Source organism: Terrapene carolina, unplaced genomic scaffold (genome assembly GCF_002925995.2).
Source record: "Terrapene carolina triunguis isolate 2854851 unplaced genomic scaffold, T_m_triunguis-2.0 Scaffold96, whole genome shotgun sequence".
NCBI classification, from domain to species: Eukaryota; Metazoa; Chordata; order Testudines; family Emydidae; genus Terrapene; species Terrapene triunguis.
Window position 1 is genome coordinate 32,573,442 of NW_020664447.1, and position 12,243 is coordinate 32,585,684.

The following is a 12,243-nucleotide window of genomic DNA, read 5'->3' on the forward strand; positions in this document are numbered from 1 at the left end:
GCCCCCCGCCACCCCAACATTGGCCGCCCCTTCTCAGGTGCCGCCCCAAGCATGTGCTTGGTCGGCTGGTGCCTGGAGCCGGCCCTGTTTATAGCACAAGAAAGAGAAGGGAAATTGCTAATCACTCCCAACCTTGGAAAAATTCTCCATTGAAAATTCATCCTGACCTTATTGCTAACATAAAAAGAACATTGCCTGACTTTGGTCACCAAGCTTAAAAAATATTTTCCTGATGGTGATAAAAACAGAGCTGATCAGGGACCCATTTTCAATAGAATATACTTTGCCAGATAGCTTCTCTGCAAAGTGAAAGGAAAAGCTAATTGGCCTATCATGTGATGGTGGACTTGAGCTCAAATTCAACAAAGTGCAGCTCTGCCACTTTTGGCTGATGAGAAGACTAGTTTTTTGGTTTTATTTTTGCTTTTTCTCTGATCAGAATTAAAAACAAGTATAGGATGAATCTCAGTGTTGAACCAGACATTTGGCTGAAGCTCACCAATATCTCACTTGTCATAAAGTAACTGTTCTCTGAAGGAAGCACATCCTCCTCACTAATGGCACACTTTTAGTTTTTCTCCAGAAGCTACTCAAAATGTATCATTGTTTTTTAATTTAAATTTTGTTAAATGGTAAGTTAAGTGACCTTGGCTCATTTTCAATAATAAACCAGATAAGAATTAGCAAGAACTTTAATTTAAATTTGACAAATTAACAAGCCAAACCATTGATATAGTTCAGTAGCATACAAAAATATATCAAGACATCATTTATAACTCTTTCTTGTAATTTGAGTAACACAAGACTAATAATAATGGCTACTTTAAATCAAAAGATTCAAAAAACACAATATAATAACTGGAGATGTTTACAAATGGTGTAAGAATCAAACATTTTAGGATTCTTTAGTAAAATAAATGCCTCAGTACAGAAATACTGAAGTTAAACCTAAGGTCTAAAATGGGAACTCTCAGGGGTAAGAGAAGGGAGCCAGTCAAGCATAATTGTCTATCCCTGCCAGTGTCCACATCTTATCAATCTGCACTTTGTGGACAATGGTATCAAAGGTTGCTGAAAGAACTAATAAAATCAGCATCAACACTTGATTTTTGTCTGTTGCCGGAAGGAGATCAGTAAGTATCATCATAGATAAGTACGTTCTCCCACAGTACTGCATTTCAATTTGCTATGGGTGTGTGTCAGCTTGTCTGTACAGCTCTAAGAGGCAGCGATGACATATTGAGGGAATGAAATGCCCTGCTGGCTTTAGCTAATACAGATGTCTCCACAACTGCTGAATCCTTCCATAAGCAGGAGGGTTTCTTTTTCAAATTCTTGTATTACCACTGCCCCCATACAGTGTGTTCATGGCTTTTCAGAGAACAGGAATCTATGAGTTCCATCCTGTTGTTTTAACATAGCATGTTTTGAGAGCAGACTTTTTTTACGCTATTTATCCTCTTTGGTATCCTTTCACAATATGTAACATTCTAACTGGGTTTCTAAGCGAAAGATTAATTTATTTACACACACTAATGAACATTTCAAAAGAATTGGAATAATGTGTACAGGAAACAAATACCAATGTCCGATTAATCATAGATGGAAACTTTAGCCTAATACCAAGTTGTTATTGTGAATAAACCCTCCCACACGGCTTCCATATTTACAAAGGTGTGCAACCTGCTCCTTCTCACAGAAGAATCATATCTTCCTTTGTTTTGTGAAGTGCCTAAGATGGTTTTGGCCACATAAAATAATAATTTAAAATGATAATTATACCTGACATACAGATCTTCCTTACAATTCTTTTCTGAGGTGAAAATCACCTTGCAGAATTTATGTATTCCCAGAGTTTTCCACTCCTCCTTTTCTAGAGCTTATCTCCTGAAGTAAAAGCCCAAATCCAACCTCCAGTATACTGGCTATCTTTACTTCCAACTGCTTTTCCAAGCAATCCGTTCCAATTATCTGCCAGTCCCCATTCAAAAACTCAGCCCAAAAGATTTCAGCAATGTGTTCCGGAGACTTGTAACAACAACCTGTGCATGTCACCTTTAGAATATCCTAGACCTGTAGAACCCAGTTTAATCACAAATGGTGTTTTACTGGGATGTGTTGGTTGGAATTTCTCTACAGAAAATCTCCCAGGGCTGATGGGAAAATTTGTGGAGCAACGGGCTTAATCAGTCCAATTCTTTATCCAACTAAATGCAAATCCTAAAGTTTAGCTTGGTTCCAACAGGAGAAGTTCCCTTATGCCTAGTGGCAGGGTGAGAAGTTGAACTTTAATATTTGCCTGTTTTGACAAAGTTGTGGGTTTCCAGCAGTCATAACAGTCCTTCTGCCCAGCCTTGGGTATTAAGTAGGTTAATGTGTTACAACGCGCAGGGAGGCTCTCCTGACAAAAGAACCTCCAGAGCATGCTGGGGTCTGTGATTTTTATCAACACAGAGAACTGCCTGGGAAGGTATCACAAAGAGTCAGGAGCTTGTGTCAGAGACATTCTGGGGAGTCAGGGACTACAACGTACTTTGGAGAGTGAATGAGCAATTGGGCTGTCCAACTGAAAGTGAAAGTGTGTATCTGGATATTGTGGTTTGTGGGATATTTATGGAGGAGTAGGGAGAGAATCTCAATATATGGCCAGGAAAAGCAGAGGAGTGCATGTTTGGATTATTGACCCACATGAGATGAGTGAAATGTGGTTTATAGATATGTAATTAGAGTGTATATGAAGAAGGTTTGTGGTCCCTATAGGAAACACAGACGGTATTGCAGTAGAGTTGTTAGGTAGAGCTGATTTCAAAATTTGAAATTTCACTGAGAATCTTTCAGTGTTTCAAGTAGCTCCGTTAGGAGTAAAGGGATGGTTGGTGGATAGGCACAAGTTAGAGTTAAGGCTGTTTGTGGAATCCTAACTTTGAAACTCCTGATATTTTTTCACTTTTAAATACTTCCCCCTCCCCACACCCCACTCCCACTTTTTAATGGATTTGTATTTGCAATCTTACATCTATCTTTAAAAGGTTTTTGTCCAGGAATATTAGTGTGCTTATAAGAAATTAATATTGCTCCTTTATCCTAGTCACCACACCATTAATGAGTATTAGAAATAAGAAACAGGAATGTGACTTTTGTCCTTCAGAACAAAAAATAATAAAAGTCAGGAGCAAGAAACTAGCTGGGAAAAAATTAAACACCTGGAGAATAAACTGTCAGAAGGGTTTTCATGGTATCCTGCCTTCTGCCTGGTAAGGTAGAAAATATTAGAAAAAGGGCAGCGAACTGAAGCAATCAACCAGCAGATCAGATGGGAACCAGCATCCTCTTATGTAACACACTGAAGATTCTCAAGTTTGCTAGGTGATTAAACTGAGAAGTAGAAGGAAGTAGGACTTGCTAGCCTGTCCAAACCCAACAGGCATTTCTAGACACCTCTCCTGAATTCACCAATTTCAGGTTGATGAATGTGGTGTTAATTGAATGTTGTAAAGGAGTTGATGATTAACTAGTTAGCCCAGCAGGTGTGTCTGACAAAGTTATCTATTGAACATGTACCTCCAGCCTTACAAAATATATTTGGGATATCCTGATACTGTAAGGTTTTCCATGGCAGCCATTAAGGACTTTGATCAGAAAAGGCATCAATCCATTCCTTGGGGCCATTAATCTCTTCTCCCTTCCATCCAATTCCTGAAACAATCTCATTTTACTCTTTCCCTTTTCCCCAAAGGACCTCTGTTATCCTTCGTTGGAAAGGTGCTAATTTTTAATTCACCCCCTGAAAGTCCACTGTCAATTGACCCCCATATCTTTTTGTTGCAGTGAGAATATAAGTGAGCTCCTTGGAGTGTGCCAAGTTATCCCTCCATGGCTAATACTATTAGGTGAAGGTCTGTCTAGTTCTATGGAGGAAAGAAGATAAGTGAAAGCCCAAAGAAATACTTCTGCAGCACATAGGAGAGAAGTTTACAATTATGCTTCATGAAAGACTTCTATTACTAGGGTCTACGCTAACCAACTTTCTGCAGACATGCCACCTTGCAGGGCTGGACTGATGGCCACAGCCAGCCCAGGCAATATCATCAGATTGTCCTATTTAGAGTGTTATAAGATTCACAGAGAATCAAACCTTTATTAAACACTGGTTTAGGGAGGGTCTACTGGTAGGATTAACTTTCAAAATGTGTGGTCCAGATCCTCAAAGATACGTAGGCACCTGACTCCCATTGATTTCCCAACTTTTTTCTTTGTTCCAATGTACATTTTTAAGCCTCTCCTCCATTTTGTCTAATCATCTGCAATCTCCACTCACTCTGTACACATTTACACACACCTGCCCCTTCATGGACACTTGTCCTCAGTATTATCAACTCTCATGACTTTATCATGAACCTTGAGATAGCTGGTGTGTGACTCAGAGCTCCAGCTCCTGGAAATAAGTGATTACATGAGACTCTAAGGCCATTTTAGGGATCAGCCCATCACGCAAATGCCCTGCTGCCCAGCATCCCAATCTGGCTAGCAGCTTGGGCTGTGATTATATCAGATATCACCTTTTCATCTACCACATCCTGGATAACAACATGAGGACTCCAAGATCCATGTAGGTTGCTGCGCTCACCAGCTAAGCATGGTCTAGACCAGTGTTTCTCAAATGGTGGGTCCTGAACCACCTTGCAGAAAGGCTTTTGATGGGTCACGGTGCCCTAATCAAACATACATTTTTCCTGGCCTGTGGTGGGAAGGAGACCCTGGGAGTGGAGGTGGGAAAGGAGTTGCAGAGCAAGCCCATCTCTAATTCACCCAGCGCAGCAGTTTCTGTCCTCCAGGGATGGGTTTGGCTTCCCAATCCAGGCAGTGCAACCTGGAGCACTGGGTCACAGCACCATTCTAGTTTGGCCCAGCCACACCTCTGTCATGATGGAGGGGTGGTTGGGTCTTACCTGAGTGGTGCTGTGATTCCCAAGTGCCAGGTTGCAACTGCCAGAACACTGAGCAGGGCCCAGAATTGCAGGACAGGAGTCACTGCCGCAAGGTGAATGTGGGGCAGTCTCTCTCTCCAGCCCACCACCCCTGAGCCTCCCCTCTGCGCTGGGCCAGGATTAGGGTTGTGGTGCCAGGGTGGAGGGTGCACATACCTAAGGGGAGGTCACAAAAAAATGACACAGTGCAGTTGGTGGGTTGTCTTGGTAAAATGTTTGGGACCCACGGGTCTATACTGGCCAGTATTTGGAGCCCAAAGAACAAGAGTGCTTCAAGAAGTGATATTTTTGTCACTGAACTAATGCCCCAGCGTAGTATTAGGATGCACTTGGTGCTGGAAGTCTATTAAATTACATGTAAAACTGAGCTCCTGGTTATCTCTGATAATTAAAGATGACAAAAGTAGGCATGTTTCAGAGTAGCAGCCGTGTTAGTCTGTATCCGCAAAAAGAACAGGAGTACTTGTGGCACCTTAGAGACTAACAAATTTATTAGAGCATAAGCTTTCGTGGGCTACAGCCCACTTCTTCGGATGCATAAGTAGGCATGTCACCTTCAGTGTCTTGGCCAAAATTCCTATTGCAGTAACTGCCTTCAGCTAACCTAAAGATCTTCCTCTTCTTCCCCTCTCCCCCAATTTCTGTTGTTTAAATTGTTCTTCAGTTCCTGCCTTAAACTGTTCTGCAGTGGTGCACTCTTAAACAGCTGTCCCCTTTTATCCTAGATGTGGTTGCATTTCAGTGGTGGGTGCAGCAATAGCTGTATATTCTAGTGTTTGTGAAGGAAGCTCTTTGGGATCTTTTAGGATGAAAGGTGCTGTAGCAATGTAGGATATTAATTGTTACTTAATAAAAACACCCAAGTGCATTGTTCAGAAGATAAAGAGGTACTGTACAGTGTTTTATGAATAACTTCCATTTCCAAACATTTAAAAACTAATTACATTGCCATTGATATAAGGCTCTCAAAAGTCCAGTGAATGGGCCTTCAGAAAGGTGACGCCAATTAATTGCCAACAGTAATTGTCATTTCATAATCATGTTAATATCTAATTTGCTTCTGCCAACTTGTTAAAATGCCAATTACACATCTCCTTTTTAATGTGTTAATAAAAAGAGCAATCATGCATTTGCCTTTATAATTTCTGAGTTAATTATATAGCAGCTTGAGGTATGTCTTCTGTACTTAACCGCCATGCTGAGTTCTTTGAAGAGCCCGGTGGATAGCAAATTAATATACTTGAACTACCTCGTTATAGTGAAATAAAATGCTTGCTTGGAACACTTTAATCTAAAACTTCTTAGGGATGTTCAATGAAAAAAAGAGATCTGAAGCGACACTGTAGCCACAGAGAGAGTATATTAAAGAGCAATGCAATTATTTTGCTTTACCCTTCCTTCCATGGGGCAAGTGAGGATAAAGATAGGTTGTTTTTTAACAAAGACGGGGGGGTTTCTACTGGCTGTCACCTGTAGGCTCCTGGGTGGTGCCTCATTACCCAGGAAAGTATTAGTATTTAAGTACAGAACGACACTCTTCCAAAAGGGTTGGTGGCACGAAAGCCCAGGAATCTCATTCAAATCTGTCCACTCTTTGGTAAAACTAGAGCAGTGCTCCACCACCCAATGGGACCTGGTTTGGATTCACAGAGATTAAAGAGGCTAGGAAAGATTTATGAGGACATACTGTTCATGTCTAAAGGAGCTAATATAGAATTGGGGCCTAAGGTATGTCCTGCAGTAACACAACACATTTAAGGTCCACAGGCATCTGAATAAATTCTTAATCTCAGCATTTAGGTAAATTAACTAAACTCCAAATACCTTGACATTTATATTTATGGATTTTTATTATCTGTCCCTAGGGAACCATTGATGGGGCTAAAGTAACAGGAGCGTCCCTTCTGCTAGTATTTCCAACATCCAGAAACTGAAAAGCCAAGAGAAAAAGATCTCCTATATTAACCCCACAAATCCTTATATGTGGTTCCTTATTGTTTTTTCCTTCTGTAAAGCCTTATGATTTGTGTCCTGGTGAGCATAGAGACTGCCGGACAGATTCTCAGATGGCATGAAGTTAGAATAGCTCCATTGACTTCAAATGAGCTACACCAGCTGAAAATCTGCCTCCACCCCATCCCCTCTCTCCTTGTATGTCACCACAACAGTTAAGACAATCTGTAATGTCCTTCTAGTTAAGTCCCCTGATTTGAATGGGAGGGGGGGTTGGAGCCAGGCTATTTTTCTCATTGGGGGCCCCATAATCCTGAGATTTGTTTCATTTGCCAAAATAAATGTAGCTAACAAAATGGGGAATTGAAATAATTAAATGAACAGCATGATGAACCCTGCACCCAAGCTCCCACAAGAAATTTGTCCTATTTCATTAAATTGAGATGGTTTAAACTGAAATATATGACTCTCATAACCCAGGCCTCTCTCTGATGGTCTTGCAACAACATACTTCAGCCCTCCCTCTAAAGACTGGAAGGGGGAAAAAAAAAATCCTCCTCTCACCTATCCTCCCTAAATATATGCAAGATCACAGCTGCATAACCTGCATGCAGGGATTATCAAGTTAGTGGGGCTGGGTCAGTTGTTGCAAATTAGTTAAACCAGCTATATGCTATACGAAGCTCTGCTGAACTTGAAATAGCTGGAGTTAGAAGTTAGATATACTGTGCTGTAAGATCTTTTGAGAAGAATCTATTTTGTACAGTTTATTTACTGTACCGTGCCATGAACATTTACAGTACTATATAAACAAATACATTCCGTTTTGTACTGCAGAATGGCATTATATTTCATAAGCACAACAGATAAATCCTTGAGGCTACACGCATCCATTTGTTTGGCCTGAGAGCTAAATAGCCTCAACAGTTTCCATTTCTTAATCTAAATTAGTGACAGGAGGTCCATAGACATCTATTTTTGCTGCAAATTTTAGCTTAAGGGCTCTACTGAAGGCAGTCCAGTACAGTCAAAAGGTATTGACCTAACAATCTGAAGTCCTACCCTGACCCATGCTTTTGTAATGTCCAGATTTAATGTTAGGTGCCCTCTAAAGTGCAAAATAAAGATTTTTTAAAAATATATATATTTTTAAAAGAGTGGGGGGAACAGACCTGCTGGCAGGGAAGGAAGAAATCCTACTGCTATTGTTTGGCTTCCATCAGAACAGTATTTGAAGCCCTCCCAGGTGTAACATCTAGCTAGAAAGACCTATTGTGTAAACCTGGGGTATCACCTTTCGTGCCTCCATTTCCCCAATCTGTAAAATGGAGATGACATGATACTCTTCTTTGAAAAGCACTTTGGGATTGATGAATGAAATGCTGGATGTCAGAACTAAGTTTATTAATGACTTGTTTCTAAGAATGGAAGGAAAGTAGCAGGATCTCTTCCAAAGGTGCTGAATCACTCACTGTTCCACCAGTCTCACCATCCAGTGTGCAATACAGGCAGAATCTCTCCTCTGAATTCCCCCCAACTTTATTCCCGCCCCCTTCATATTGTTACATGTTTAGATTCTGAGCACAGGAATTTCTCCAGAAAAGCAAATCTTGTTTTTCTTTTGGTGTCTTTGTAGCATATAAGAATGAAATAGTATCCTCTTTAAATAATTTGAGAGACTCCTGCTCATGCTCACTATGTTCTATGTTTTAGAAGCTGCCAGAGACCAGTCAGAGCAAGAGTATGTACACAGGTTGTCCCTGCATGTGTGTGTAGTTAGTAAATACAGTTATTTGGGATCCAGCTGTGGTCCCTCCATGTGATTATTGTGTGAGATGCAAAAGACAGGACAGACTCTTTGATGCCATTAGCCTCGCTGATGTTTTTACCTAGCAACAAGAGGAGCCAAGGCCTCAGTCAACCTTCCATGGAAGAAGAGTGAGAGGGAAAGAAATTTTCCATACCGATTATTTTCCATACACCTTTTTTCATTTAACTCAGGCATATGTTTTGTTTAGGCTGGGTGATTATCTGAGTCTGTGGACGCTCTGTTAGCTAAGGACTAGATTACACCCATACAAGAGCCAGAGCCAGAATGTGGGGTGAATGGAAGGAGCCTGTGCAGCTGCTCCCCCTCACAGCCCCAGAAGTACAAACTGCTCCAGAGGAGGTGTGGGGGTGACTGGGTTCTCCACCCACTTACAGAGCTGGTCAAGCCCTGAGAATGAGGAGGCTGCACCATTCAAAGGGATAGTGCTGCTTTTGTGCATCTCCTGCCTACAGGGAAGGATGGTACCTCCTGAGTTCCACCTGACGTGGTGTGACTCCATACCATTCCCTGTGGGAGACAGTGGCTAAATCTCACACTCTGGCCATAAGTGTATGTTGCCCTGTTGTAGCTGCAGTCCCCAGAAGGTACAGGCCCTGCTACTACTCACAAGGGAGGAAGATTCTTTTTGAGCAAAAATAGCACAGACCTACATTTGGGGGATGAAGGTCCTACGGCCCTATCTTCACTGGCAATCATGATTGCTGCAACCTATGGAATTGCGACATTGTCCGACGGATCTTTTCATGTGTTTCAAGTTCTGTCCGTTTCCCATATTCATCCCTTAGGCAGCTTCTAGGAGGTGGGGAAAGAACTTTTTTTTAAATTCCTGCCCTTATGTGGAGACATTTTTAGCGTCAGCCTGGTACAACAGACACAAACAGTCACAGATAAAATCTTTGTGAGGAAAAACATAAGCAGGGGGAAAAGAGATTCAAGTGAAAATCTTGTTGCTTACAAAGAAAAGTGGGTCAACTTTTATTGTGTAAAATACTCACTGGGAGCAAGAACGGTGCTGCTTAACATGAAGCTGCCATCTCCCCCACCTCCTGCATCACATGTTCTGCTTTTAATACCGTTTAAAAAAAATTAATACTGTGAGATTTCCTATGAAACTAGTTTAAAATTAACCCAAAGTTTGCTCCCCTTTCTCACCGTATGTTCCTCTTGTACTTTCTTCCATTTTTTTTAAATTTTTCCTACCTTTCCATCTTCCCATTATTTCCACCTAAATGGACATATTAACTATTTCTCTCTCAATAATTTCCTCCCTTTTTTTCCTTTTTCTCCATCTCCACATCTTTTTGCCTCCTCTCCTTCTCCAAGTATTTGACTAGTATTTGACACCGAGAAGGAGAAGGGATTTTGTAAGGGGATGGTATGATATTAAGAGAAAATTTTGGTTACAGGTGAGGAAAAAATTTCCTGACAGTGAAATTACTGGACTGTCAAGGGAAGTGTTGGAAATGCCCTCGTACAAGACATTGAAAAGTGAACTAGACACAGCACTGGAGAATGTTCTGTAGGGAACACTGTTGCATTGGTCAAATGAATGAGATCTCTAGTATTTTCTGCTTCCAGACTAACTGGAAGCACCATGAGAGCAGCTTCCCACAGCTTGCTGGTATTTTGGCACTCCCAACCCTTCCAAATATAGGAAATGCAGAAGCAACTGCCAAAATAAATTACAATAATAATAATAGAATAGAAAAGGTTAACCAAAATTCATATCTGTAGAATTACATTTTTAAAATACTAACTTTTGACTAGTCATAGACTAGAGTCACAATGAGAATTAACTAGTTTTGTCCAGAAATGTTATAAATATGCTGCACAGTTATTTTTGGTTTTTTTCAGCTTCAGTAGGCAAATATGCAAAATGTGTCTGTCTGGTCCATTCTCCTTACTCTGGACTGATTTTTTTACCCATGCTGTTCAGCTTTAAGAGAGGGCATCACTACTACTATGCTTTGCTGTGATTGATTTTGGCAGGAAGACAAAATTCATGTCTTTAAGATGCAAGGCCTAACAAAAAGCCCCCAATAAACTAACCAGATCCTATGTTCTCTTTGATAAATGCTGTTGACTCTGCAATAACGGTGTTGGTTTCATTATACCTTATTTGTTTGCTTCATTATCTATCTTTTTGCTTTGTTTATATCTTTTTCAACTTTTCCTATCACTTGTACCTACCCACTATGACGAGCCATTTGAAGCAGAAGAAAACCACCACCTACTGCAGTTGCTGCAAGTTTTCTAATTTTCTCAAACAAAACTAGACGCATTACAATCTAAGTAGCTACAGAATAGTTTTCTACAATTGATCTGAAGTGTCTGCCAAATGTATGATTCCCCCAGTGGTGCTGCCTTGCATAGTCTGTTAAATCCAATTGTGCTCTGAGGCTGAGCAAGGCCTCTCAGCCACCATGTTTGCAAATGTTTAGGGTGGACTCAGCCTGGGGCCACACACAATGGGAAATACTGACAGAGCTTTGAGAATATCAGCATTACAATAATATATTCTCAAAGGCACTAGCAACATCAGTTTGCCTTGAAGCCAAATGGCTGCCAGAGGTTTTGTTTCAAAGCACAGCTCAGCCCTGGATGAAACAGTTGGGTTTGCTGTAGTTGTATTTCTTTTCCCCTAGATTTTCAAACTTGAAACTAATCAGAAACAACAGATCATTTATTCACCTAGGGCTATAGGAAGGAACCATCACATAACAATATATAACCCTTTCCTTAAGAAGATTCTATGCCAAATCCTGGCCGATCTCAAGTCTTCTATGGTAACCGTAAAAGACTGTCTCTGCTTCAGTATTATTAAGCCCCTTTGTTTTCAGTTTAAACCAAGTTTCACTGAAAAATTCCTGGGTTTTACAAAAGGTATTATTCAGTTTTTTTCTGATTTTCACCCTCCTTTTATATCATTCGAATATATAACAAATAACTTATTTTATTAGGAAAATACAATCCGTTGTGTGAGATATATGTATTACAAGAATACATTAGTCTGTGTGTATATGCAAAGCTGCCTGTTGAAGTAAGGTTATGTATTAGTCGAAGATACATACATTAAACAAAGGTTTCACAGTAGCAGCCGTGTTAGTCTGTATCCGCAAAAAGAACAGGAGTACTTGTGGCACCTTAGAGACTAACAAATTTATTAGAGCATAAGCTTTCGTGGGCTATAGCCCACTTCTTCGGATGCATATAGACTTTTGAGAGCTCATTCTTAATCTTTCCCTGTTTGCTGTATAGGATGCTGATCAGGTGGTTTCGCAGTTTCTTTGAGAGTGTGTGACACAGTCTCTCAGCATAGTCTGTGTGATATGTAGATTGTAATGGATTTTTTACCTTTAGTCCTTTTGGTATGATGTCCATCTGCTTGCATTTGGAAAGGAAGATGATGTCTGTCTGTATCTGTACGAGTTTTTTCATGAAGTTGATGGATTTCCACTCCATACGGCTAAA